The sequence below is a fragment of the Meleagris gallopavo genome, chromosome 4 (genome assembly GCF_905368555.1).
Source record: "Meleagris gallopavo chromosome 4, MGAL_WU_HG_1.1, whole genome shotgun sequence".
In the NCBI taxonomy this organism is placed as follows: Eukaryota; Metazoa; Chordata; class Aves; order Galliformes; family Phasianidae; genus Meleagris; species Meleagris gallopavo.
Window position 1 is genome coordinate 2,723,388 of NC_139407.1, and position 27,770 is coordinate 2,751,157.

Genomic DNA, 27,770 nt, shown 5'->3' on the forward strand with positions numbered 1-27,770 from the left:
AATAGGATGAAGCAGTCTGCTAAAATGAAATAGCCTTATAAAATAATAAGGTAACCCTTCTCCTTAAGGGCTTTTAATGCATCTGACAAGAGGAAGGATCTTAGCAAGGATTAATAGTTGGCTGAAAGATGCATAAATGAATGTCTTGGTTAGAGATGAACACTTCTGAAAGTCATGAAGTTTGTGGACAATTCCATGTAATTGAAAGTAGCAAGAGGAGCAGACAGCATAGACTCATAACAGGACTTCTCAAGGCCAAGGTAAAAATAAAATGATAGTCAAAGGATGAATGTCAAGTGAGCTACTGGGAAAAACAGCCTGTGCTTTGTCTACAACATGATGGGTCTGAACTGGACTTCTCCCTGTGTTTTCCATTGTGATTATTGCAGATGTTGTCAGTTTTAAGTGGGACCCATACATGTTTGTAATGAATGGGAAATAAATAACTCTGTGCGTGCACTGCAGGAAGAAGAGATCCTTTTCTCAAAGGCTGTGCATGGTTATTTCTGAGGAAGGTCTTGAATCATGCTGTAACCTTTTCCATTAACTGAGTAGCATAGTAATTCCCATTTTTAGATCAGTTCAGAGGGTGCAGCGAGGAAGCAATTTCATTGCCTTCCCAGTACAATCTGGGTTTGACTGTTTATATGGGCATTCTAATTATTGCCCCTCCATCTCTTATTTATGCAGGAAAATTTATTCAAGAAAATGTGTTTTTCGGCACAGACCCAAGATTTTTGAGTAAAGTAGCATTGCATACGGCAGAAAACAGAACCATTTCAAATGATTATGTCACCCAAACAGGGAAAGAAAACAATTTGATGTCAAGAACGAGATGATTGAATATTCATGAGAACAAAACCTATTTAAGCTGAAATTGTTCCAATCAGCCATTTATAAGCAATCCACAGGTTGAAAATTTTGTACCACAGCAATTCAATAAACAACTGGAGATTGCAAACAATGAAATTAAAGACAGGCAAATAGATGATACAACAGTAGTTGAAAGGGCAACATACAAAAGATTTTTTTTTCCTGAAATTGTCTATGATATTTTAATACATTTTACAGCTAGAATATAACCTTCAGCAGAGCCTTGTTTAGTGGATATGGGATGCCCCTAGGAGTCGATTCTGTTGGCAGGTAGCTGTATCACTGATTATTCTAGCATGGAGTAGGTCCTGTCTTGTGGCTGGGTGGGGTGGGGGATATGCATGACTCGTTTGGAGACACAGTCCAGCACAGTAAGCACTTCAGACGAATTCCTTGCTTGGCGTTGCAGGTATATCTGAGCACATTTTTATTGCTTACCTAGCAAATTATTAAGGAATGCTGTCTGTTTACCACAGCAAAAATCCTTGACACGAGGAGAAAACTAATATACACAGAAGCTGTTATTGTCCAAGCTCCTCTAGCAAAACCAAGACAAGAACAGAAACTACCTGTTTAATTTGTGTAGTCCTCTGTCTAGTTCTTAGCCATGTAAACTGCTTATGTCTTTTGATCTGGCTCAGATACTTGCACGGTTGGTTATCATACCTCACATCCAGCTTGTAAACCAGGAGTTTTTTAAGAAATCTTTGTGGCTGTGGCATCAATACATTAATAATTCTCTTATTTCAGCACTGTACGTAGAACTTGTATTTCTTTTTTAACTGAACTGGGGGATAGAATGGCTGTGAACTGTAACTGGTATAATACAAGATCCTAATGAGATCCTTCCCTTCCTTTGGGATACAAAGAAATATTTTCTGAGAGAATATAGTCAGATGAGCTAGAATCACCTTTCTAAAAACAAACGGTGATTCTTATTTACTGTTTCAGAATACCTGTTCCAGAAATACAAAATAGAATGTTTTCCTAGAGCATTATTTAACTACTGGGTAATACAGTGCAAACTCTATTATAGGTAATAACACATGACAATAGTGTCAGATGGGAACAGCATTTCCATTTGATAATCCATAATCATGGATTAAAAATAATTGAAAGAATGTCCATTCTGAAGACAGGGATTGGAAGCAAGGGTGTCTCTCTTTCCTGCTCCTCCTCTTTCCCCTGCAGTACTGGTTTAAACGGCATCATTAATGTGTTCTGTGCTGTTGTATGTGGATATACATACGTGTAAGCATCCTTTAAGCATCCTAATGGATCAATCTCTTCTAAAGTCTCCAGGTTGATCTGACGTGCTACCCACATGACACAGGAATCATAACACCGTTTAGTCAGAACATCCCTGCCTGGTTGTTTTGCATGAGAGGTGGATTATTGCAGACAACCAACTTTATGAAAGTTAAAAAAAAAAAGATTTTTTAAAGTTTTGTTGCAGACACAAACTACTCTGGATCAGATTGCTAGCCTTTCTGGGGCTTAGAATACTATCTATCTACAAAGTAGTAGCAAAACTATAATGGGTGTAATCATGGTCGTATCTGAAAATGATGGCAATATAGATATGAGTATAATGGAAGTTAATGCTGGATACTCACAGGATCTGGATGTTTTTCCTATTTTGAATTCTTTGATTGGAAACATGATTTTGCATCACCTAGGCTTACTTGGAAAAGTTAAAATCTTTAACAGAGAGATGTAAGTAATTTAGAAACACTCATCAGAGCTTGCTTTAAACTGTCCTCTCTGCAAATATCTACTCAGTCCTAAAAAAGAGACAGTGCAGCATAACCCCTGTGCAACTGAGAGCAAATTGAAAGTTGGAAACTTAGAACGCTCAATTGCTTAAGTTCAGACCATACTGAAAAAAAATGGTTGTGATTTAAAAGTATATGAAAGGGTATTGTATTGGGAAAACAAAACAAAACACTCCAACAAACTAGTACTTTGAAAAGACAAGAGACATTATTTGTCAAATTACACATTATTTATATATTATTATCCACTTGTTCCCATGTTGCATTTATGCAACTGTGTTGTGAAGTGGCTAGATGTCTTGCCTGATAATAACAGCTCTGTTGTAACCTCCTAACAGTGAAAATTTTTAGGTAAAGAGCACTATATATCCAAGGTAGAAAATTAATATTTGTGTATACTATTTTCAATGAAGATAATGTTTTCCCAAACTAATTGCTAAATAAGTCTATCTTTGATCATCATGATTAACTTTAAATACCAAACTAATGCACAACAACTTACATTTTTGCACCTTTTTTCAGATCTTAGGAGGAATAGCTCCAGCTGTTTCTAGCACAGAGCATCTCACAGTCAATAGCTAATGAAATAGCAAGCCTCTTGTCCATACCTGAAACTCATTACTTTTCTTTAATAAAGTATTTCTCTTAACTAATTCACTCTAAGAAGAGAAATGAATTTCCTAAAGGCAAAACAATACTCTTTATTCCTGTATAGAAAGTAGGTACATTAAAACTTGGGACAGAGACAGCCCGAAGAACAGGAAGAACTTATTGGATCTTCAAATTGCCTTAGGAAGAATGAGCAAGTAGACTTGATGTAGATGTTTCAATTATACAGATAAAAAACTGAGTTCATATCAGAAGAATGTTAAAAGCTATACTGAGGATCCAACTGTATGCATTCAATGATTAATGGTTATATAGTGAAATGCTTAGGAAAAGTAGAACACCAATAGCACTTAATAAGTACATCTTACTACAAGTTTTTTAACTGTGTCGAACACTAAAATAAGATTTAAAAAAGCCAACATAAAGGAACAACAAACGAATCAGGAACATCTCATCCGATGTCATAGAATTTTTAACATCTCTTTTCTTTATCTGAGTGATATTCTTTATTCTTTATTTGAGTGAACTATCAAATTAGTATACTTAATCTATCTTGGGAGCCTTTATTTCTGTGTTGTGTACTTGTGGAGCAAGGGAAGGCAATGATGTCACATTTTACCAGCACACAAACACATTTGTAAAGGTATTTGTCAAGATAAGCTCAGAAGACAATGCAGAGACAAGTGGCTTACCCTTTCCAAAGTTCAGTGAAGACTCCAGAAAGGGTGATCTCTAAATAAAGATCCTACTCCCTCAGCTGCTAACCCTTAAGTGAGAGTAAAGAGATGTGGACCCTGGATCTACTACCCATTCCAGTCACCCAGGGGCATTCCCTGCACCTGTATGCCCCGGCTTAGCCACGTTTTCTCACCTGCCACTCAAACACTGGTTCAGCTGTGATCTGGAAATCTCCACACAGTAATTCTAATGAAATTCCCTGACGTGGGGTGTGCAATATCCGATGATGTTTCTTCCACTGATAACCTGTTTACTGCTGACTGTTGTTTGTTGAGATGTTCTGCTTTCTAAGGCTCATCGGTTGTTTCCATTCTTTCACACTGAGAAGTTTAATTACTGGCATACAAATAGCTTTCACTTCTAGAAGTACTGTCGTTGGGAATAATCAGTACTTGTACAACTCATTCAGTTTCATGAAGCCTGCAGTAGATAATAGCAAGCACTGGTAATTCTTTAAAGAGCATTTCTAAAAAGGACTTTTAAAGTTAGCATAACTTTTATGCCTTGGCTATCAAACAACTTAAAACTCAATAAACTTAACTTAAAAATTAATTGCTCTTATATTCAGGTGCATCAGCAAATCCATCAATATTAAGATACTAGACTCTGCATTCTTTAAAGGTCTGCTCTTTTATCTCAATTAAAACACAATCAATAGAATCTCACTTTCACTAGCTTGTATACAAGTTATCAGCCAGCTGCAGGCATACTAATTCATTTCTGTGTTCTACTAGAATAATTCATGAATCTATCTCATGACAACCTAAAGTCATTTTGTCATCTGTAAATTTTTATAAAATAGTAGAGGTTTTTCTTTGCCAGTAATTACCAGGTTTAGGGATAAGGCTGGATTACATCCAGAAAACACAAAGCTGAAGAGGTGCAAAAATTATTCTCACAGTACCTAGAGAAGAATCTCCAGCTTCCTGAAAATCCAAGAATATACTCTATTACAATTAATAAAATCAATGCAGATGTTACTTGTCTTGCTGACTGATAAGCATCTAGCTTCCTGTTGGCTGCTTGCTAGTTGATCCAAAAGCTGTTCTGCTGCACCACTGATTTCATTCCTTTGGTGTGAGAGTTCAGTACCCTTTCTTTTGTTTGTATGTCACATAGCTTGACTCAACAAAAAAAAGATATCCATTGAGGACGAAGATGTAAAACCTAAGCCTTACTAATATGGTTTGCACGCATGTATCTTTGAAACCGCTAATATATAAAATATAAAGATTTTTTTTCTATGATTCCTGTGATATTTCCAAGCTGGAAAAATCTGGAAAGAAAAATTTCGAATGCTGACAGTGTTGGCCACTATACAGCAAGAATCCCATGGTCTGTGATTTAATCTGTGATGTTTATTGCCAGCTTGCCAAAAGTTAGCTCACACCTTCCAAAATATGTTTTTTTTTGTTTTGTTTTGTTTTTGTAAAGCAGATTTTACAGGAATGCATTTAACAATTTGAAATGCTTTTAATAGCAGATACAGTTAATCAAGGACAAAAAAATTAAGGTAAATGTGTAGTGGCCTGTTTTATACATTCATGGCAATATGTTACATTAAATGCTATGCATTCCTGGGCTTTTGCAGGTATTTTGCCTCCTGACACTTTATTCTTTTAAGTCAAAGTACGTTAAGCAAGAAAAGCCAATTACCCATTCATCACATTTCTGAAAGCATTTTTTTTTTTATATCTGGTCATGAATAATGTGCTGAACATATTTTGTAAATGTTTTATGAATTTCTTTTCTACAATGATTGTGAAGTTGTAATTAAATGTAATGTATACCAATAGGCTATCTGCAACTGTTGAATATTAAATATTTTCACATTTTTTAGTTATACATTTGGCATTTAATTGACCTTTCCAAAATAATGCATGCATGAAAGTACATGAAGTCTACTTGTTGAAGTTATCATTTTTCTCATTCTTGACTGAAGTGATATGCTAGAAATACATGATTAGCTGATTTTTGTTTCCTTTTATATTTGTGCTAATTATCTGTAGGACATTTTCTTTTAATGGCTTCATTTATTCATTAGCTAAAATGATGAAAAGAGAAAGATTTGAAAGAGGAATAAGGTTCCTTATTCCAGGTTGCTCCCACTACTGGGCTCTGCCTGAGTGGCAGACTAGGTGGATCTAGACAGGAACATGGACTGTGGAAATCATACATATTCCAGGGAAACCAGGTCATCCTAAAATCAATCTCTTGCATATTTTTCTAAGCCTCCTTCCAAGAAACAATTACCTCCAGTTTAGTCAGAAAACCTACTGATACAGGCAGATTAGCCAATTATATACTGATTTTGCACGTCAGTACAATCGAGACTGCTGGTTTCTCCAGGTTTGTAGAGGTGCATTACTGACTAAAGCATTTTTAGCAATTCTCTTGTGCAGATTAATCATTGGAATCTTTCAGATCTGTCATCGCATGCATTGTTGGTTTATATCATTGTTCTGCAATGTTACCACCTTTCTAGAGGATTGCTCCTACTCCTCACATGCTGCTTGGGAATTCTTTGGTGTCTGGTCAGTTTTCAGCTGACATCACAGTTACGGAGGAAAATGTTTTCTGGACATGGAATTCACTGCATTTCTTCTGACTTGTGGTCTAGTTTGTAGTTCTGAACCTTGCCTCTTCTCTTCAGGATTATCATATTAGAGAACTTTGTAATTCTCAGCAAATTTCAACAGTAGAACTATTCAGATAGATCTTCACTATTCTGCTTTTTGTTTGTTGTTTTTTTTTCTTTCTCTCTGTTGCTCACTTTGTTTGATCCACAAGTGCTATTTGACATATAAACTGCTGAAGTTAGAAACCAATTATGTGAGGTGTGCTACATTTGGTTGGTGTGAGATGAATAGAGAAAGTGAAATTTCAGACTTTGCTGTTGAAGAGAAGAGAGCAAGAGAAATTGAGAACGACCCTGTTGAAATGTTTTCAGTATTGACTCCATTACTGACATTGCCAGACTATACTCTATTGATGCTCTGTCGTTTTTTTCGGGTGAGTAGCTGGAACTGGGAAAAGATTTCAGTGAAACATCTCTGGAACTCTCAATGCTGGATATAAGCATTTCTGTAGTGTATTTTAATGTTTCAGATCACTCACATGTAAACATTTAAAATTGAAAGGTGCATACTTTTGTTTTCTTGCATACTTTACATTCATTTTGCATTACTTAAAGAATCTTTTTGTAAAACAAAAGGTCTGTTGCACACTGTTATATCTGAGAAACCAGGGCACATTTTCATTTGAGCCAGATAGTTATGTGTGGACATACAGATTTAAACTTGCCATTAGTACATATTGAATGACTCATTCTAAAAGCTTCATCTCCTTTATTTCCTTCAACATATGTTTCATTCCTGCTCACACAAAGTTGGTATTTTGGAGAAAATTGGCCACTGGAAGCACAAGGCTATCTAGAAACAAGGATTACTACAGCTGGGGAAAAGTACTATTTTATATCAGTTATAGAGATATCAACCTCTGTCTGGGTTCTTTAACAGCTTAAAACCTCTCCCTTCTGATCATGATGGAGAGATGAAGACCAGTTTCTGTAGACTAAAAATATGAGTTACAAAGAAAGTAAAACATATGTGGCCAGCATAACACATAAGACATATATCTAGTTTTGCAGAGCTAACTTACTGACACTAATCAAAATTAGTCAAATACTTACATGCTTGGTTTGCTTTGTTTTGTTTCTGTTGTTGCTCACTTGCATTTTAATATGAAGTTCAGACACGTTTTCCAATTGATTTGTTTGAAAGTGAATCAGATTGAGATACAATAGGTGCTCTGTGTGTAAAGCTTAGTCGTATTTTTTCACTCCTATATGTTGCACTCTAAATGCACGGAGCATACTGATGTGTGGGTAAAATAACCCTGTTTTCTGTGTGAGCATTTATGAAGATACTGCCTTGGCGTTACAGACATAATTAAGGATTATGCAGAATATCTTGAGAAGATATAGAGCTGGTCATTTGAGTACTATTATTATTCATCTTTTTCTTTTTTTTTTGGAGGGTAATTCAAGAGAAAAAAACATCACTTATGATAACGTCGTATGGCACAGTACAAAGATGCTCCAAGAATGCAAAGACCTGCTTTTTTTAGACAGTCAGTGAAAGTATGATCTTAATGTAAAATTTGGCAACTTTGAAGACCGAAAATCAGTAAGACGTTCTTGAAGTAACTGTATTTTTTCAGTGTTGTAAGACACCGTCTTCAGAAGTATAGGAATAGCAATTCTTTGCCTTGTCTTGCATTATGAATCTTTTAAAGATTCCGTTCAGCAAATAACTGAGATTGCAATTCTAACATATATCCAAAAGAAAAGCAAAGTATGATTTTTCCAGACAATGTTGTAAAAGTTTTTGAAGTGCAGCTGTGCTTGTAGGATCATATTCACATTGTATCACAGAAAACGACTGGAGTTATAAATGTATTCTTAATGCCTGTCAAGGTTTCTTGCAAATTAAATCAAGATTAATCATTTTCAGGTATTTCTAAAAATGATAAATTACACTTCTGGGTGTGAAATTGTTTACCTGGCTACTTATAATAATTTTTATCAGCCTCCTCGCATAATTAGAAAACCATTATCGTTCTTGTAGGGAAAGAAAAATGCAGCCTCTCTGAGCTGGAGAGCGAGACATAGAGAACAAACTGCCCTGAAGGATTTAGAGCTGATGATAACAGCAGGATGAACCGTGCTTACAAAAAATCCCTGGTTTTATTCTTTATAAACTTTGTTACTGCACACAATGCCATATTTCTTGAACTCTTTTTCTCATTAAAAATTAAAATAAAATACCGAATCCTTTGCAATTTATCTGTGTTTCAATTTCCTCTTCCAGCTCAACTTATTAAGCATCCATTTATAGGGCATTTGTAATAACTACCACATATTTCTCCACTTTCCAATTTAGTGAACTTCAGTGAGCAAGATGGTTCTTTCCCAATCTGTTATTCTGGTGTTCTCTGTACCGAAGCTGTGCTGCCATGCTCCTGTGGGCTACATTTTTAAAAATCTTTTTTCAAGCCCTAAATCCTCTGTCTGTATTAGCCTTATCAGGGCCGACGTTCAGAGTGCCTTCCTTAATCAAAAGCACAGGGAGAAACAGCTCTGCCAAAAATTCACCTTTGGGCTTAACGCAGATAGCAAGCAGCAGTCAAAGCAGAAGAAACCAAGCTTAGCCATTGCTGCCCAGTCCTTCCGTGATTTTGTTATGGTCTTTACCCACCATAACTGAACTTGGAGCCCCTAGGAATTACTGTGATTACCTTGTGGTCCCGTTGGACTTTAGGTTAACCACATTCTTCCTCTTCAGCTGCCAGAAGTGTTCAGTAAGAGAGGACACTACGTGGTGAATACTCTATAGTGAATCACAATGATAGTAAGATGGATGGCCAGGAAAGCCAACAAACACAGCAGCTCAGATGGAGGCTAGCAAGCCCCCGTTTGAGTGGCTGGAATCTAGCCACAGCTTAAAATTGCCTTTTCCTAAGCCAAGCAGTATAATTTAGCATCTAGTAACACAGAATTAAACTAACTTGTGATATATAAGATGTAACAACAGCGTAAGGCTTACCTTTTCTTCCGTCTTAATATGAAATTCACAAATTGCCAGAGCCTTTCTCTAAAAATAGGGTTGCAGAAAACTAGGCAGCCAGTATGCAGTTTTTCCTTATGCAACTTTACAAGTTTCCTTCATTTCTCTGCAGGCCAGTTGTCCAGTATGCTGAAATCAAAGCAAAACAAGAACAAATAATTCCCTAGGTTTTTTCCATTGTATGAGTGGTTTTAGTTATGTAATAGAAAAGAGATATGCAGGGGAATTATGTAGGCAGCTGAGTAAAACAATTATATGCTTAATGTTTGCGATTAATTTTTCCTTCATGTATATGTGTTTAACTTCATGTGTCTGTGCTTTCAGACATTCTGTGAATTCAAAGATGTTCTTCACTGATAAAAAAATACCTCAGAATGACATAAAAATTGATCTAGAGAGTGCTTAGGTTGATTTGACTCAAAGCTGGCAAATGACAAGGAAAAAGTAGATCCTTGGTTAAAGTTGTGAAGCAAAATGAAAGCATTCAACTCACTGACATTACTTCTACGCAGAACTCTACTCTAAGATCACTGCTGCTTTAATGTCATTCCTTTCCAGGCCCAAGCCACTTTAATTTTGTCACGAGAAATGCTGTATCATATCTATTCACTGTATGATTCCAGACACAATAAAAATTTCGTAGCTTCTTTGGCTGAGTATACATCTCTATTTCTTTGCTTGAGTAGTAATGTTTGTATATGAAAGAAGCTGAAATCTGACACATCAGCAAATGTTGCCCTTGGTTGTAATTTAATGCAAAATTAATCTAAAACTTTTTTGTTTTATTCACTAATTGTATTTAGCTGCCAGGTGGCTTGTTGGAATGAGATTAGATCCCTAGGCAAAAATCCCATCAATCTGAGTGATGGCAGTGCACTGGAGGTTGTCACTGCACATATCCTTTTATCCTTAATGAATGCCAGGATCAACTTTAAAGTCAGATTCTAATAAAGTAGCCACAATATAAGTAAGCGGCTTAAAAAAAAGTTAAAAAAAAAAAAAAAAGGACAAAAAGCATCAACACTACTCAAGGATGTCAAAGGTGTTTTTCATTTGAAATGACAGGTTGGCAATCTGTAGTTCATTGCTGACAAGCAGAATTGGAAGTGTTTTAAAACTATGAGCAGATTTTGAAATTGTTGACTCTGACTACAACTCTGTCTGGTTTGTCTGTAGCATTGAACAAATTCATTATTTACTGTAAAAACCATGCAGACTGACATTTATTCTTATCTGAGAAAAGCTATGGCAGAATGATTGTTATCCTTACCATCGGGCTTTTTAAAATACTGAAGAAAAAAGAAAGTTAGAACTACAATAAGTGCCCTCGAGGCAAAACCAGAGTTTTTAATGGTTTAGGGGATGGTAGGTGCAACCCGAAGTGTAGTGCTTAGTGGGAGAAGGCTTAAGGTTAGCAATGGTATTTTGTGACAGTGCTTGTCTGACAGATGCTTGGGGCAAGAGGAGAGGGGTATTGATCTAAAGGTCAGCTGAAATAGAAATGCCTGTATTTTCCTGTCACTTGCTTATGTGAGTTTTGGCCTTTTAATTCTTCAGCAAATATTTATTTTCTAATCCAGCCTTCTAGCAGAAGTTAATACTTTTATATTTCCTATTCTGAAGGGTGTATATTTTAAAAAATATGAATTTAAGTTAAATTCAAATAATTGTTAATTTAAATCCAAGCTTACGTAGGATGTGATAAAAATACGATTGATATGAATTAACCCTATTTTGAAGACAAACATATATGCTTTCATTTGCTTAAGTTAGTTAGGAGACGATAGAATTCACAGCATAGATTCCTTTGAAAAGGGATATGCATTAATTTATTGCTGTTACATTAACACTTATGTGTTAACATATGAGCTTTAGTGTTTTTGATGATTGATGATGACGTAAAGGTTTTTCTCTCTCTATTTTGCTGTGATTTGAGATTAGAAGCAAGTGATGAATGAAGTGTATATGAAGGGTAGCTGGTGGGATAATCTCTCACAAAACTGAAATGTTACATGTTGGTAAAGGCCTGTGGAAGTGAGATGAAAAAGCTGTATGATCTTCAAGTTTATAGGTTGCATCTAGAAGGAAAAAGTAAAAAGAAAATGAAATGTTTTAAATTTTCATTTTGAACTATCTTGTTTAGAAGTTCACCTTGAGGCAGGCGACAACAGCTTTAAAACCTCTGACAAAAATTAAAATTAAAGACTTGAGCATATTTGTTCAGGATGAAAATCAACAGTCAATGTGTTTTTTGTTGTTGTTGCTGTTGCTGCTGTTATTTCTTCTATAAACTGCTTTTGGTTTGGCCATCAAATTTCATTAGCAATAAAAAGTACACGAGAATTCTTATCCCATATGTAGCTGGGAACTTGCTACTCAGCTCTTACAGGCCTTGCAGTTAGAGCTCACCTTTTCTCCAGTTTGATTCTGGACAAACTCTTGAATTGTTTGGGAACTACAAAACCTGTTTCAAAAGACCATTTTATGTTCTTCACCGCCTCTCCATATTAGAACTGTGCTCTGGAATGAAACAAGAAAAATGATTTCCCATTTTAAACACTGGAGATTTTTGAGGGAAATGAATATTTGTTGTTAAACTATGGTTCAGAAAGTCTTTTAAATGGATGCAACGTTACAGTTTACAGTAAACTTAGCTTGTTAAAGTAGAGAACATATGATCCAGTAGTAAGAATATGTAAAGCCTGTAGAATCATCCCCTTTCTCTACTTACCACATTTATTTTTATTGTATTTTAAGTACTTCTACTCTTTAATTTTGGATATCATTCTCCAGTTTCAGAGTATGAATTTCAAAGACTTAGTCACATGACTCTCCATTTTTACCCCAACTTCTCTTAGCCATCTTTATCACCGGATGGCAATACTGCATACTTAAATTTTCGATCATACCTTACGTTATCATTGTGCCTTCATGGGACAAGAGATTTTGGAAAGTCATATGACCTTCTCTTCATGTGTACGACAATAGAATTGATACAGATATACTGCAACAGAACTTTTGATCATCTACCTAGTAAATATATGCAGTAAAGATCCTATGGCACTGGAATGAGTGAAAGTAGTACATCTTAAAACCTGTAGTCCTCCATATTTTTACACATTCACTAAGGTTATATGGTTTTCCTAGTTCATCCTGCAGCTTCTCCAGTTATCTGCTTTCAAGCTCTCAATTTAAATTGCAAGAAGAAGTATTACTTAATCAGAATGCTTTTTTTTTTTTATCAGAACCTATTAAGAACCCTAAAAAGTCAAGTGTTCTTATTTACCCCTAAATCTGTAACTAGAAGCACGCTTGAATAACAGTGAAAATAGGTCACGCTGTCATCTCCTGTTTCCACACTAGTAGGAGTGTTCTGTGCCTCATTAGCATGAGTGCTTATTGACGATTTCTGCTGCTATTTCTAATGATATGCGATAATTCAAAACATCCTATTTCTGGGATATAGAAGCAGTCGAAAACTATTTTTGGATGACCAATCTGCCAGCACAGCCCTCTTTCAGAGTATTTTAAAATCAACTAGTAAGTTAAATTATTATTTTGAGATTAGCTGAGCCGAATGTACATTCAGAGGTAGAAGAGACAGTCATGCTTGTGAAGTGTTGACTGCGTAAAACTTTCTGCAATAATATATCAAACTAGAAATGAGCTCTATTCATAAAACATTATGAATGGTTAACTCTCAGCATACAGCAGTCTTTTATCCCATCAGCAACCGCAGCAAGCCAGGTTCTGAAGATGTGATCAGAAAAATGCTCAGTTGAAAGAAAGGACTAGATTTCAAAGTACAGTGAATCAGCAAAAAGCTGAATCATCTTTCTATTTGACTTATTTTCTTCCCAATATTCCACTTTTCTAGGAACTCTGTTTCACCATTGCCCTATGGGATGGTAAGCAGAGCCATGTGCAAGTTACCGTTACTGCTTGGACAGGAATCTGTTCACAGTCTTTTGACATGTCTGAAGCACGCCGCTACACCTCCCCATCTCCTAAGTGGGAAGCTACTGTGTCATGCAGTGGATCAGAATCCCTGGGAGCACAACTGCACTGGCTTGAGAAGCCTGAGCTTGATTTCCCAAAAGTGTTGGCTTCATGCTTATACTTGCCTATTTTCTTGGTTTGGCAAATCAATACTCCAGTGAAGATGACCTGTCGGCATCATGCCCAGGATCTGCTTTTAAATTCAGGTCAATGTAAGGATTGATGGAACTTTATTTCATTTTTTTTTCTTGTAACTTATTCCAATACTTTTAGCATGACAGACGAAAATCCAATGTCAGCTGCAATTTTTCTTTAGAAATGTGACAGCAACACCTATGGCTAACTTCTGTGATTGTTTAAGCATGGCCAGTGGCAACAATAAATCTATAGTGTGTCAGTGCTGAATTAATAGTCCATGCGAAGTGTAAAACTTCCCTTAAACTTTCCAGTAACTTCCTGCAGGACTAAGTTGTTGGGTAGAGAAACCAAGCTAGCCTGATTGCTCTTTGCAGGACTTGGATCTCCCTCAGTACTGTTGTGTTACGGTGTCTCTGTTGCACTGGAGATCACTCTTTGTAACATAACTGTTGATTCTTTCCTGAGCAGATTCAGCGTTCCTTGCCCCACAGCTAAAGCACTTTTCTATGCAAAATGAAAACTAATGCAACCTCAGTTATTTTTGCCTCAGAATGTGCAATCAGCTTACCTTTCAGTATGCTGTTTTTAGGCGATATCAATGGAAGCAATATTCTCTTTGTCCTTTCCATCTTCATCTTTCAATGACCTTGTGGCATTTTCCATATGTGTTTCTGTTCAAGGAACGTTTGGATTTTGTGTTGAGGGACATGGTTTAGTGAGTAGTATTGGTGATAAGTGGATGGTTGGACTGGATGATCTGGAAGGTCTTTTCCAACCGTGGTGATTCTGTGGTCCTGTGATTTGCTCCTCCTCCAGACTCTTCCAATGACTTCAGCGAACATCTAGTTCTGAGTATTTTGTTGAAACTGTGGACTTCATTGACTTTCCCTGCAGATGTTTAGCGCAAGGCTTGACCTCCAGTAAGCCCTTTTTGCAGTCAAAGCCATCTGGTAGATTGAGACAAATAACTGTTTATATGGAGTGATTTTTCTGAGGGAAAAAAGAACAAAAATATTCTTCACTGAACCTTGAAAAGATTGGCCTTTTTCCAAGAAGCACTGACTTTTCACATTTTTCCTTAAATGAATGAAAATTTTATAATTTTGTTGAACAAACATTAAGAACAGTGGGCTTAAATTAGGCTCTGGGAGTTAGCAAAACATTTTTATTTTTTTTAACTGTTAGAAAAAAAAATAGTGTGTCATTTACTAATTGGAAACAAATCAGAGAGCTGTTATTGCCAGGAAAAAAAAATAAAGCTCACTATGTGAAGGCATTTGATTGCCTACTGTACTTGTGCAACATTTCATCCTTTCTATGCCATTTCTGATGACAAAATGAAACAAGTTTTCTTCGTATTGCTCTCAAACACAACATGATGTGGAACTTTTTAGTTAAAATTCCTAAACTTGAGTTTAAAAAAATCATTTAAGTAGATCTTGTCTTTATTATCCTAATATATGGTGTAAATCCATACAGCAATACGCACTTTTCTTTTTTTTAATCCATTGAAGTATATATCTTTATGCCACTGTTCAGAGAAATCATTATTAATGATTATTTTCCACTCACAGAGAAAGGGGTAATAGAAGTAAATAGGATTCATAGTAAAAAATAAAATAAAAAAATAAAAAAAAAGCTTTCTGGCATTATTTAAACATAATATGTTCCACAAAGAAAACCTGCTAAGGCAGTTACATAAGGCTGGCAATAAGCAATCTAGATTGGTGTTATCTGTATTATGTTCATATTTTAGTCAGTGAACCAGATGCTATAGAAGAGGTGAACAATGTCAACAAGTCATGGATTTCAGCCAGACCGTGTAATTAAAAAATCTGGCTTCAGTGTTAGAACAATGAGTAGCTTACAGAAATCCATGGACCTACGAGAGTTTAATTCTCAGATTTGTGGAAAAAGAATGGCCCTTCCTACATACATTTGTACAACACAGGAAAATTCAATATTATTCAAAAATAATAGCCTACTGTGCACCTCATACCGTCAAAGCCAAGCTGTAAAGTGAACCCCAACAAATATAAAACAAAAATCAGAATGACCCTCACCCTCAGAATAGAAATACCTCCACACAAATCCAGAACTCACAGTTGTGAAGCTGACACAAATACCTTGACTATTAAGATAAATATATACTCGGTTGTTTTTGTTTCCTATTTTCTTGTATTTTTTTTCTTCTTTATTTTTTTTCAGGATTTACCCAATTTGAAAAAAAAAAAAAGAAAAGAAAAAAGAAGAAGAAAGGTGAGTCTAGTAGTCCAATTGAATAATGAAATGTCTTCAGGTCTTGAAAGAATAAACAACAAAAGGAAACATTTTGTTGTAATGGAGTAAGTGTGCTTGTAATTCATGAAAATAGGCTCCTTTCTACCAATAGGTTTTGGTTTTTATCTGTTCTATATAAGGTGAATATTGTATTTGTGTATTCGCTGTTCTTTAAATCCAAGTCATGCACACTGAATGTGCAAACATAGCTATTTTTCCTTCCAAAAACTTTTGAAAACCAAATTACATTGAGATATCTGTTGTAGTGAATTGTTACAGCAATAACAGTATTGGCACGTTTCTTCTGAGACATTTTCAAGTGCTAACATTTTTGTTATTTAAATTAATATATTACTAGTATTACATTGAATTCAACCAGCTCTATGGAATGATCAAAAAATAATTGAGTTTGTCTGATGGATAAATTATATCCTTACAGTCTCTGCAAGAAATGCTTTCAGAATTAATTAAAAAACAAAAAAAAACAAAACAAAGTCTAGTAATACTAATGAAATAGAAAGCTGATGGTTATGCATACTTATAAAGCAGAAGAGAAGTCATATTTTAGATGCCATTAACACAGTGAATTTATTGATTATCCTAGCAGTATTAGTACATATTTTGAAATCAGAGCATTTCTGCTACCTATAAGCAATTTATTCCACATCATTAACACATGCTTCTTTGCTAATGTAAGAAAAATTACAGAATTTTCTTCTGAAGTTGTGTTATGCAAAAATATCTGTGTGTAGCACTTCAAAACTAGAACATGGAATCTTGCAAATAGCTAGCTCAAATATGCATTGGCATGTTACAGATATCTCTCATTAAGCAATACGCATGCCAGGAAGGATACACAATACTGCTTTGGTGAGAAGAACTCTCCGTCAACTTTTCTTGTTCTTCTTTTCCTCTTTTTTTTTTTTCTTTTACACGTGGGTAAAATTTTGCTCACATGAATGTACTGGCAGAAAGGTACTCAGTTTAAAGAAGCATTACAGGGGTGTTTAATAATGAATTACTTTTATTCTGGCGTTACTGTAGCAACACTAGAAAATACACTGATTTGATATTCTCTTTTTTTTTTTTCAATCATAAACAAAGTAATTACACTGGAACTATTTTTGCTTTAATTTATCAACATAATCAGCATGAAATTGTTGGAATAGCTATACTAGGCTCTCTTCTGTAAACTTGGGAGCAATTTTATTGCTGGTCACATAGGATATGCTTATTCTACTGGATAATACAGATTTATTAAAGATTAATTTAAATAAACTGTTAGAAGATTGTACTAGATACTTATGAATCTTTATGTATGCTACAAGGTAAGCAATATGTCTTATTATGCTGTAAAATTATCTTTGTTTTCAACGCCTCAAGTAAATATTTCAGACATTTTGTGTTATTTCTGTAGTTTCATCTGCATTTTATATTGGATTGCCTGTGGTACAGGACATATTGTGTAACATAAGTATTGTTGTCACATAACCTCACTAATTGGATAAAGAATATTATTCTTAGCATTAGATAGTAGTTGCTTGGAAAAAATCTCAGTGATGCTGCATGCTTTTCTCAGGTGTATTTTTTCTCAGTAGCTTTTCCTTTTCTGTTGCTCTGGTGGTTACACCACTTTTTGCTCTAGAAATAGTGATACTCTACCTGCCCCTCTGAGGCCATAACCTTGATAAAAATTCAGGAGTCAGTCTGTTCTGGCTCTAATTTACAATGACACACAGTAAGATAATTTGCTTTGCTTCAGTCAGGCGTTGTTTTTGGGTCTGTGGCTCTATTCTGTGCAGGGCTCCCAGTGTTTATGAGTGTGAGACAGACCTTTCATAGGTTGTGTATTAGGCATCAGACAAGCGTTTCAGTATTTGAACATAAAATGGGCCCTTTGATCCAGTTACAAATGACAATCTTTCACACTGCTGCAGTTTGGAGATTTTTTTTTGTTGAAAACATGGGAGATGAAGGCAGCTCTGGGACTGTTATTATTGAACAAACCTCTACGAGCAGCACAGCTCACAGATTAGGCAGTGGGGAGTTGTTCTGTTTGGCACAGGCTGCCAGGCCGTGGCTGTACAAAGGTGATGTGTGGGATATGTGATGTTTCAGAGAGGGAATGTGAACTTAATCTAAACAGAGAAAGCAATCTTAACAAAGGTATATTTCCAATCACTTTTCTTTTCTTTTCTTTTTTTTTTTTTCCTGCTTGCTGTCATATTTCCACTACTAATACCACTGCTGTGCTTAGCTGTCCCTTTTTAAGGTGATAAATCCCAGACCTCTTGGAAATGACAGAAAATGCTTCACTCAACTACTGATTGTGAACTTAGGTGCTTCCTGAAGCCAGTGGGAAACACTGAAATACAAGAAGAAAAGCCACATTCAGGGCCTTGCCCTGGTTACTTTATTAAATTCTGGTTATCTAAAGGAAGGCTAGATAAGGGCTGCAGGAGTAGTTTGTAAAGTAGGGAGGTTGCGTTAGAAGAAAATGTCAAAAAGATCCTGTCTTTTTCTATCTAGCAAAACAAAGGCTGAGAGATTATATAATTGCTGGCTAGACATTCAGAAAACAAACAAACAAACAAAAAAGCAAACCAAAACAAACAAACAAACAAACAAAAAACAACTGAGAAAGCTGGCCAAACAGCAAATACAAGACAAAGGGTCAAAGACAATAAAAGCAAACATGACAAATATTAGAATAAAGGCATACTACTTATTAAAAATAATAGAAGAATGAGTTTTTGGAGTAGCTTCTTTAGGTGTTCATCGGTGATAACACCTAACTAACTTGATGTGGGAGCACTTGTGATAGGAATGGGGCAAAGGGACAATATTACCTAGGATAATCTGCATTTCTGTAAGATGTGATGGCAGTGGAAGCTGTTTCCAATATTGTACTCTTAAAATAATGTCTTAAGGCACCTTGTACCAAGTTTGCTATTATTTACAGGTGGCTGCTCTTGGTTCTCTTTCAGCTCAGATATATAGCATGCATTACATACAGTAAAATTCTAGATGTTGTCAATGTGGCTGCATTACATTACTTCAGGACTTATCTTGCTCCAGTAGCTTGTAATTCATTCAAGCTGTTATGTTTATAGCGGTTATTGGAGTTAGGTGTCTAAATCACACTGATGCTGCACATAAATAAACATCAGCAGTTAGATATATTGGTTGGAAGTCTGTATTCCCTGGCTGCGAATAATTTGTGATGTAACAGTGCAAGTTTGGCTTTTGAAAAATGGCTTTCCAGTCTTAATATTATATTTAACTCATATTTCAATGCATTGATTAGCATTGCCAATTAAGTGCCATAATTAGAACAGAAGTCCCAGTTGTCCCTATTTTAATTCTCGTAAATTAATTTGTGCTTGAGAGTTTCTATTTGGGCAGTGTTTAGGCTGAAGCCAACTGTGAGTACTTCTAATTGAGCTTCCTGTTAAAATAAGTAGCCTACTGTTGAATTAATTTTTATTTTTATTTTTAAAGTAAAAATGACGTTTTCCTCTCTTCTTCCAAAGAAAAGAATATATTTAGGTATTTGTCATTCTGGGGCTGTCAGTGCCATTCTCTGTGCTCACATGCATGTAAATTTTTCTGTGGCTACTGCTCTGCAGATGATTGACTTGCAGCTGTGCCAAAATCCCTTGGATCTTGGCACTCCAAAACAACCACAAGTATCACAGAGAATGTGATATCACTATAGTATTACATTATTGATTCTCCTTATAAATGTGTCTGGTCCCAGTTTTGAACTGGGATTATTTTTCTTTGGGAAGTAGCTCCAGAAAGGTTCTATAAAAAGCCATCTTTCTTCTTTTCTGTGTGAAGAAAATGTAATTGCTTTAAAAAACTTTCTGAAGCATTGAAAATTTTCAGTTGAAAGAAATGTGATAATTCAAGTCCAGTAACATTATGGTGGTAACAAGATCTGAAAGTGGCAAGGATGAAATGCTTGTCAAGTTGCATACGTCTTCTGTTACTCTTTGGCAACATCTGTGTATGTTTGTCTCTATCTATATGCATGACTGTAAATATAGATAACTTTATGGATCTTCATGTTCACATGCATCAAACATCCCAGCATCCAAGCTCCTGACACTTAACTTTTTATTACTCTTTTTCTTATCCAGGGTATTTTCAGGTTGTTTTATGCTTTGTCTAGAATATGGGAGTAAAGGAAAAAAGAAGAATTCAGAATAACTTTTGAATAACAAAACAGAGGTATGCAAGTGGTTGTGTGTTATTCAAGTTGTCAGTAGTTGTCTTATCTTCAGTATTGAGTGACCTATGTACACAAATTTGACCTAGATCACCTAAAGCCCATTCACATTTTGGTTAGTACAGCCAGAACTCATCACAGGGCTTTTCCTGGATTACGTTGTCTTAGAGAGAAGAGATAGTACCTGATCCAGTCCAAGAAAGTACAAACAATGTCAAAAAAACCTCTTCGCAATTATCAGGTCACAAATTATTTGTAGCAATTAATTACATTGTGAATCATTCCTTCTTGTAGTCATTTCCCCACACACCCCTGCATGAAATAACTTAGGAAACAGAAATGAAATCTGAAATTTACAGCCAATATCAAAAATACTAGCCAATACCAAATTGAATACACTCACAGAAATACAGCAAAGATCATCACTTGCTCAGTTCTGTACACTCTTAGCTGCACTGTCACAGACAGAATGAAGCATAGGAATAATATCGTAATAAACTATATATTACAGTAATTAACTCTGTATGTGTAATGTTTCAAGGAAACCTAGTAACCAAAATAAGGAAACCCGCAAAACAAGGAATAGGCTCAGCATGAATCAGTAAAAAGCCTAGTAAAGATCTGGCTGATACTGAGATATCACAGCCTTTGGCGGGTTAAGCAGTACTGGAAATAAGAAGGCATGTTTATCACAACGTGGTATGTTTTGCAGTTTTCTAATTGGGAACATACTTATCACACAACTATTGGAAGACCTTTCTTGAACTGGTCTTAATGCAAAAGCTGGATCAAGTTTTTGCTTATACAAACCCACCAATGTTAATTGCTAAATGCTCTTACTTATTAGCAAGCACAGTACCTGTAGAATTTATACAAGGTTTAGTCTGTCCATTTTATTTTATTCCATCTTATATTTCAGCAAGGTGTCATTTATTTTCTTGTAAGCAAGTTTATCTGCATTTGCTTTGACGTGCTTCCTACTCATTTAAGTTGCATACTTTGTGATACATTCGTTCACTCCTGGATGGAAAAATAATCAAATGCAAAATGATTATCATTAAACAAAATATTTGTTTTTATGTGGGTCAATTTACGTTGTTCACTGCCTCATTTTCGACAGAAAATGTCACTGTTTTACACTGAAATTTCACTTCATAAGGATAAAAGGCCTTTTGATTAGCAGAACTGGACTATCCTGTGCAATCTGCAAGTATGTTTGATTTACTTTGACCACACTTTCCTATTTTTTCTCTCTTCAGCTAATAGATCTCGTGAAAATGAACTCTTTAGAAGCGGTAATTCCTTGTAGTTTTTGATTAATTGGCTCACGTGTTTAAAACTGGTGAATTTGGTATTAATAAAATTTATCTGTATTAGCTAAAATTATTTTTTATTCCATAACATTTTGATAACAGAGTTTGTCACAGTAAAAATAATTATATGATGAACAAAAAGCTCCCAGAAGAAAAACCTGAGTCCTCTAACAGTTTTGGTAATTTCTATTCTGGAGGTTTTCTTCTTGTTTTTTTTCTTTATTTTATTTTTGTGTATGTGTGTTTGTTGCCTTTTTTTTGTTTGTTTGTTTCTTTTTCTTTTTCTTTTTTTTTTTTTTTCAGTTAAGCAGTGTTAGGTGTTAGTATACCAGCTATTCTTCTTGAGAAAGAAGAAAATCTTGCAGAAAGACTTGAAAAGCCACAAGAAAGACAGAAACCAAACCAGAAAGCACAGGAGACTGTTAGACAAAACAAACCAGAACTCAGAAGATGGAAAACAGAATGTGTGAATGAGGCTACAGGGTGAAAGACATAGCTGAGGCTGTGAGTAGTGCAAATAAGATAGTTCTGGTTATGTGCCTCTACAAAATCTACACAGCAAAATATAAAGTGGGAAAAGAAAAACTAGCTGAGAAAAAGGTCATCTCAGAATCTGTTCAGTGAAATCTGGGACCAAATAACTCTAAGTGAATGCGGCATTACAGTAATGTGGAGGAGAAAATTTTAAAAATGCCATGCAGAAACAGTCCATCCGTCCATGTACTCTAGTATTCTGTTTTTAGCAGTGGTATAACATGTTTCAAAGAGAGCTAAATGAAGACATGTGGTGTGCAGTTATAAAAGCTGTCCTGAGGATAAAGTTTCTTCCTGCACCCCATCACTTACAGGTTTGTTTATGTCCTGAGGCATGAAGATTAATATTCCCTTCAAATGCTTTTGTTTTGTAAAACTTTAATGTTTCATGTTGATACTCATTTTTTTTAATTATTATTTCTAAACCCACTGGCCCTCTGGGAGTCAGGAGTGCCTGCACCTACAAATTCCACCATATAGTTATTTACTGTTTGCCAGAAATACATTTTTACATCTTTAAAGAGCAGCTGAAAGAACAGGGTGCTTGCTCCCTCAGACTTACTGAGATCATCACCTGCCAAAAACAAGGACAAAATGGATTTAAAGCACAAGCCATATGGTGAGGGAAGGAGAGAGAACAGACAACAACAGCACTGTTTCACCAAGTAGTTGCCATCTTTTTCTGGTCCTCACAACTGCCACTTGCAGACATAAAATGTGACAAACACTACAGCCAGTTGCCTGTACTGATCTATTCAGTTTGCATAAAATGTTACTCTCTAATTTTCAGTGAAGATGACTTCAGTTAAAATGACACTTCCAAACCCTACAGTCTTAAGTTATCACTAGAGTACCTGCAAGTGTGGGAAGGAGGTAGAAGGCTTGCAACTCTTGTCTGGACAGAATAAGTTCTTATATCCATTAAGCTTAGTCAGTGTGTGTACTATAAGTAAACAAAGTGAAAATATACCCGAGCTTACAGTGATATGTTTTCTGAAGCCATTGTTCTACAACCAAAAGCTAAATCCTGAAAACATGAGTATGTGCCTAACTCAATAAACATAGTTCATCAAGACTTCCAGTGCTTATAAGTTCTTTTCTACGACCTGAAGTCTGTCAATTGCAGTGAGATCTGCAATGAAAGAAACCTTCTAAAGAGCCAGATAAGGAGATTATTTTTTTTTCCCCATTGTTTTATGTCCTATGTACAAAATGGACTGCAGTGGCTAACCTTAGCTGGCTAAGCATTAGAAACTAAATAAAGCCTGTCACAGTTTCAGTTTTTAAAGACTTCAGTATTTCGTATTATCCTCTCAAAATCTGAGATCTTAAGAGTTAATTTTTATTACTGTTATTTGTTATTTTGCTATTTTTCTGGTAGACAAGAAAAGTAGATATTATCTACTTTTGAAAAATGATGTGCATCCCATGTAAAATTATATATGTAAAGAACAGGAATCTTATGATAAATATCAAGTGTTATGGGAGTTGTAAGACAAAGTAATTCTACGGTGCTCCATGTCCATCTAAGATAATCTGAAATGCACACTGCTTAAAAGAATCTCTCCTTGCCCAAGTGCTTTGCATCTGAGAAAAACAAAGTGAGAGAAAGAACGGATCAGATGTTACAGAAGGGTAGGAAAAAATGGGAACACAATGACAAATAAAGGTCTTAGCCGTGGCATTTAACCACAGAGCTACAGTGGAGGTAATGAAAAGCTCTCTTGCTTCTGGTGGTGCTTAGGGAGCAATTATAGAAAGATAACCTTCTTGAGTTCCGGGTGCCAAAGAGCTCTGCTGCTGATGTCAGTCTTTTAAATGGCCTGTGTGGCCTCCAAGCAGTGACCTACAGAAAAACAAGAGATATGTTGCCTTCTGCTTGCTACCTGCAGCAATGCATGTCCCACGGCTATGCAAATCAAAAGTCTTTCCTTTATTCTCCGTACCCTCTTCATGATACAAGTAGCTATTTATAGAGGAATTAAAGATACAGATAGAATTTTAAGTAACTCCCAACTCATACAATATTTTAGCATCACAGATATTTGCAATTAGTTTTGCAATTCTCTTTTTATTGTTATGCCAATGTCAAAAAACAGATACCAGATTCCAGCCGAGAAGATGTTATAGTTTAGTTTTTTTCTGAAGCCTTAGGGACACATTTCATTCACAAATGGATCCTTTATTTACTGACCCTGGCAACAAAGAACACTGAAAGCTGTATTGTACAGATTATTTTTTTGCCTTTTGGTTTTTTTTTTTTCTATTTTTCTCTCTAATTACTTGAGCAGATATTTTCTGCTCATTATGTGAGAGCAAATTTTTTCTCAGGCAAGAGGACGTTGCCATTTTGTATTTGTGAGTATAACATTTAAAAGAACTTTAAAAAATGAATTTCTTTTATTCCTTGAATCATAGTATTCACTTAACTCTAATTAAGTGAACAGTTTCAGTTGTAATTTAACTGAATTGACTGATCTAAGCCTTGAGAACTGATAGATTTAATGTCTTACCTCATATTTTAATACTGCATCAGGTTTCGCTTTCAGTGAAGCAGGTTTGTTAGAAAAGGCTTAGCTGTATAAACAGCAAAATTGAACAGGACACTGACTGTATCATAAAGCTGACTGATAGGTGCATAATGATGAGCTATTGCCCATTAACTGCAATGTGCGTTTAGGCAAGTCCATTTCTAATCAGCAGAGCCCTTTGGCACCTGTGTCTCTTTAATTATTCCTGTAAGACCCACTGGCTTAGATCCCTGCTTTTGAGCAGGGATATATTCCTGATAATAGGGCATGAATAACTGGTTTTGTACTGAATGCTCATTTTAGGCATCATAAACCAAAGCATCCTAGACCCCAATTATTTTAGAAGCAGGTGTTGTTCCTTGTCCTAAACCATATTCATGTTGTGTGATTTATGTTGTTATCTGCAATGTACACATTGTCACTAAGGTCAGAAATCCATAGTTAAAAGCTACTAAAAGGCAGATTCACTGTTGAAATAGTGTGTAACAGCTAAGAAGTAGCTCAAGATCTGCTTAAAATCACCAGCAATTACCAGGATTTTTGAAATTCCAGAAAAGCAAGCAAACAAACAAAAACACATTAAAAAACCCTAAAAAACAACTAATCAAAAGAAACACTAAAACAAACAAACAAAGGAAAAAAAACCCCACCAAACTCTTTCCTATTTCAAAGGATGACTTCAACTAGAATTTGCATAGGATTTTGTGTGCTCTGAATATTGTGGTTTGAGAAGGTTTTATTTTCTCTTTTATTCCAGTTGTTTCTATATGAGTTATTTTCTCTCTTCACAGATTAAGAATCCAGTAAGCTTTATTAGTTTTATGCATTTTGGGCATAGTTCACCAGATCATGTAAAAACCAAATAAGGAACTGCAATAAGAGGGGAAGTTGTATAGAATGAGAAGACATTTTTTCAGAGAGCAGGAGAAAAATGACATGGACAATTAGTGGCAACAGCAGTTCAACTTCTGTCAGAAGACTTCAAGACTCTTTCTTCAGGAAATTCAACTAAAGATGTAGAGTTAAATGGAAAATGGCACAAAGACAATATGGATTAACAAGAGGTAATGCATATCACAAAGACGTGGTGTCTTTCCTTGGTAGAAAGATTGATTTTATTGGGAAGAAAAATACAATAGAGCTAATCTATCTTGAGTTCAGTGTAGCATATGATTTAGTGACTCAAGGACAATTATTTCAACTTGAGAAGACAGAGCAAATTTGTGGGGTGAATAATGGATTAACTTAAAAGGAAGGTGAAATAGGTAATGTTGAAAAGGGAAGGAGAAGCTTGAAAGTTAGTTTCCAGTAGAAATTCAGTAGGCCTGATCTTAAGAATGATTAAATTGAATGCTATTGCTAGTGACTCTGGCATATGTGATTAGACCACGTTGGTGGAGATTGCTGCTAAAACTACTCCCATGCTAGTGCACAGGGAGATTAGAATTCTCATCAGGTAAAGTTTAGCATAGCAGGCTGCTAAAAAGTGCAGGATTTTATGAGGGACCTTTGTAAATACAAGTGTGACGAGTGCAGTAACACTGGTTAATGAAGACTTAAATTAGTTCAGCTGAATTTTGTTTTTGCTAGACTTCTTCAGTAATACCATTCAAAAATAACTTGTTTATAGGAAAACTGGAAAGTAGAGAAGAATGTATTTGGAGATTCGTATTGGTTGATCTATAAGAAAGGTGTAATCGTTGCCATTTCATATTTCACTAATGAGGTCTTTTTCTGTACTTTTCAGAAAAGAAAAAGGAATGTATAACCTCAAACACATCAAATGATCACTAAAGTGGAAAGGTACAAGAAAAGAAAAGTAGGACACAAAGGCATTTAGTTTCAGAACTACTGTTTTTCAAAATGCATTAATTTGCAATTGAAAAAAAAAAAAAAAAAAAAAGCTGTTCATATATATGAGCCAAAAATCTCAGTGCAGGCAATAAATCCTGATTCCCATGAACACAGAGAGAGTATTTTAGTGCAATGCGAATCTATACAGGAAGCAGGAGGAGGTTGGGACTTTTCCATATGTAATGAAATGTGCATTGCAACACTTTTCCTGCTGTTTGCAACCAATGGACTTCGATTTTTACATATATCTGGATTTCTCAATACACCATGATAACTTTTCTCAATGTACATTTCCATTATTTTGAAAGCTGTATTCTGAATATAATCAAGTTTGCTCTGAAATTTCAGAGACCATTTAAGTAAATTGGGGGATTTTGTGTTTCATACACTGTATCCATTGCCCTAGGCTTGGGATCTCTTGCTGAGTGATTGTAACTAGGCCAGACAATGTAATAATGCAGTATCTTTCTGAATCAAATTTAATTTTAGTTATGCATGCCAGTTCTATGTTTTTGTGTAACCTAGAATTTGTGAAAGGTGTTTTGTAAAAAAGTACTTCTAACCAGAGATTCTTGATTAGAATAATCTCTGTAAGTTATCAAGGAGCTTTCATGTATCAGACACAGAATAATCTGAGCTTAAGGAAAAGTGGAGGAAGACTTGTTTCTTGGATATAAATGTAATGAAGCTGCACATTGAACTGAGACACAGAAATGTAACATAATGCTCAAAATTTACTCATACAAATTTCCAAACTAAACATGGTATATGCTATGCTTACCAAGTTTTGTCATAGTAATCCTTTATTGCATGAAGTAAACAGACTTTTACTAGCGATGACATGATTATACTTGTAGCACATAATAAAGAAACAAGGTGTATTTGCAATAAAATTACTGGTAGGCCACTTAAAAAATGATTGCAGAATGTTTTTCTCAGAAAATATGCACACACAGTACAGAATTGATTGCAATAATCTTTTTGGAACATGAACTTCCAGGCCTGCAAAAGTAAATAAGATTTGATTTTCCAGAATAGATGAATGGGATGTAAAGTTAAAGAATGCATGGGACTTTGGTTTGTGCTCTCTGTTGCAGCGAGGAAGTGCAACTTCTGTTGTGAAAAATTATACTATGGCATTTTGGTATCTCTTGCACTTTCATATGCAAGAGCACTTGCTTGTTCTACCCCCCTCTAGTCTCTGTTGGCTCCTTCCAACCATCTTGGGCCTTCATGGAGGACGTGGTTCTTTTCCTTAGTCAGTA

The 27,770-nt window shown here is 35.4% G+C and overlaps 1 long non-coding RNA gene across 1 annotated transcript in view; it reads left to right on the forward strand.

Annotated features, from left to right (window-relative positions):
- The window catches only part of LOC146544395 (uncharacterized), a 42,186-nt gene extending 14,950 nt beyond the window's left edge, over positions 1-27,236 (forward strand). The window contains exons 5-8 of the long non-coding RNA XR_014882765.1: positions 15,968-16,018; positions 20,185-20,275; positions 25,443-25,715; positions 26,399-27,236. This is a non-coding gene — a long non-coding RNA (uncharacterized LOC146544395). The remainder of the gene's footprint in view (positions 1-15,967; positions 16,019-20,184; positions 20,276-25,442; positions 25,716-26,398) is intronic.
- Positions 27,237-27,770: the final 534 nt, after the last annotated feature.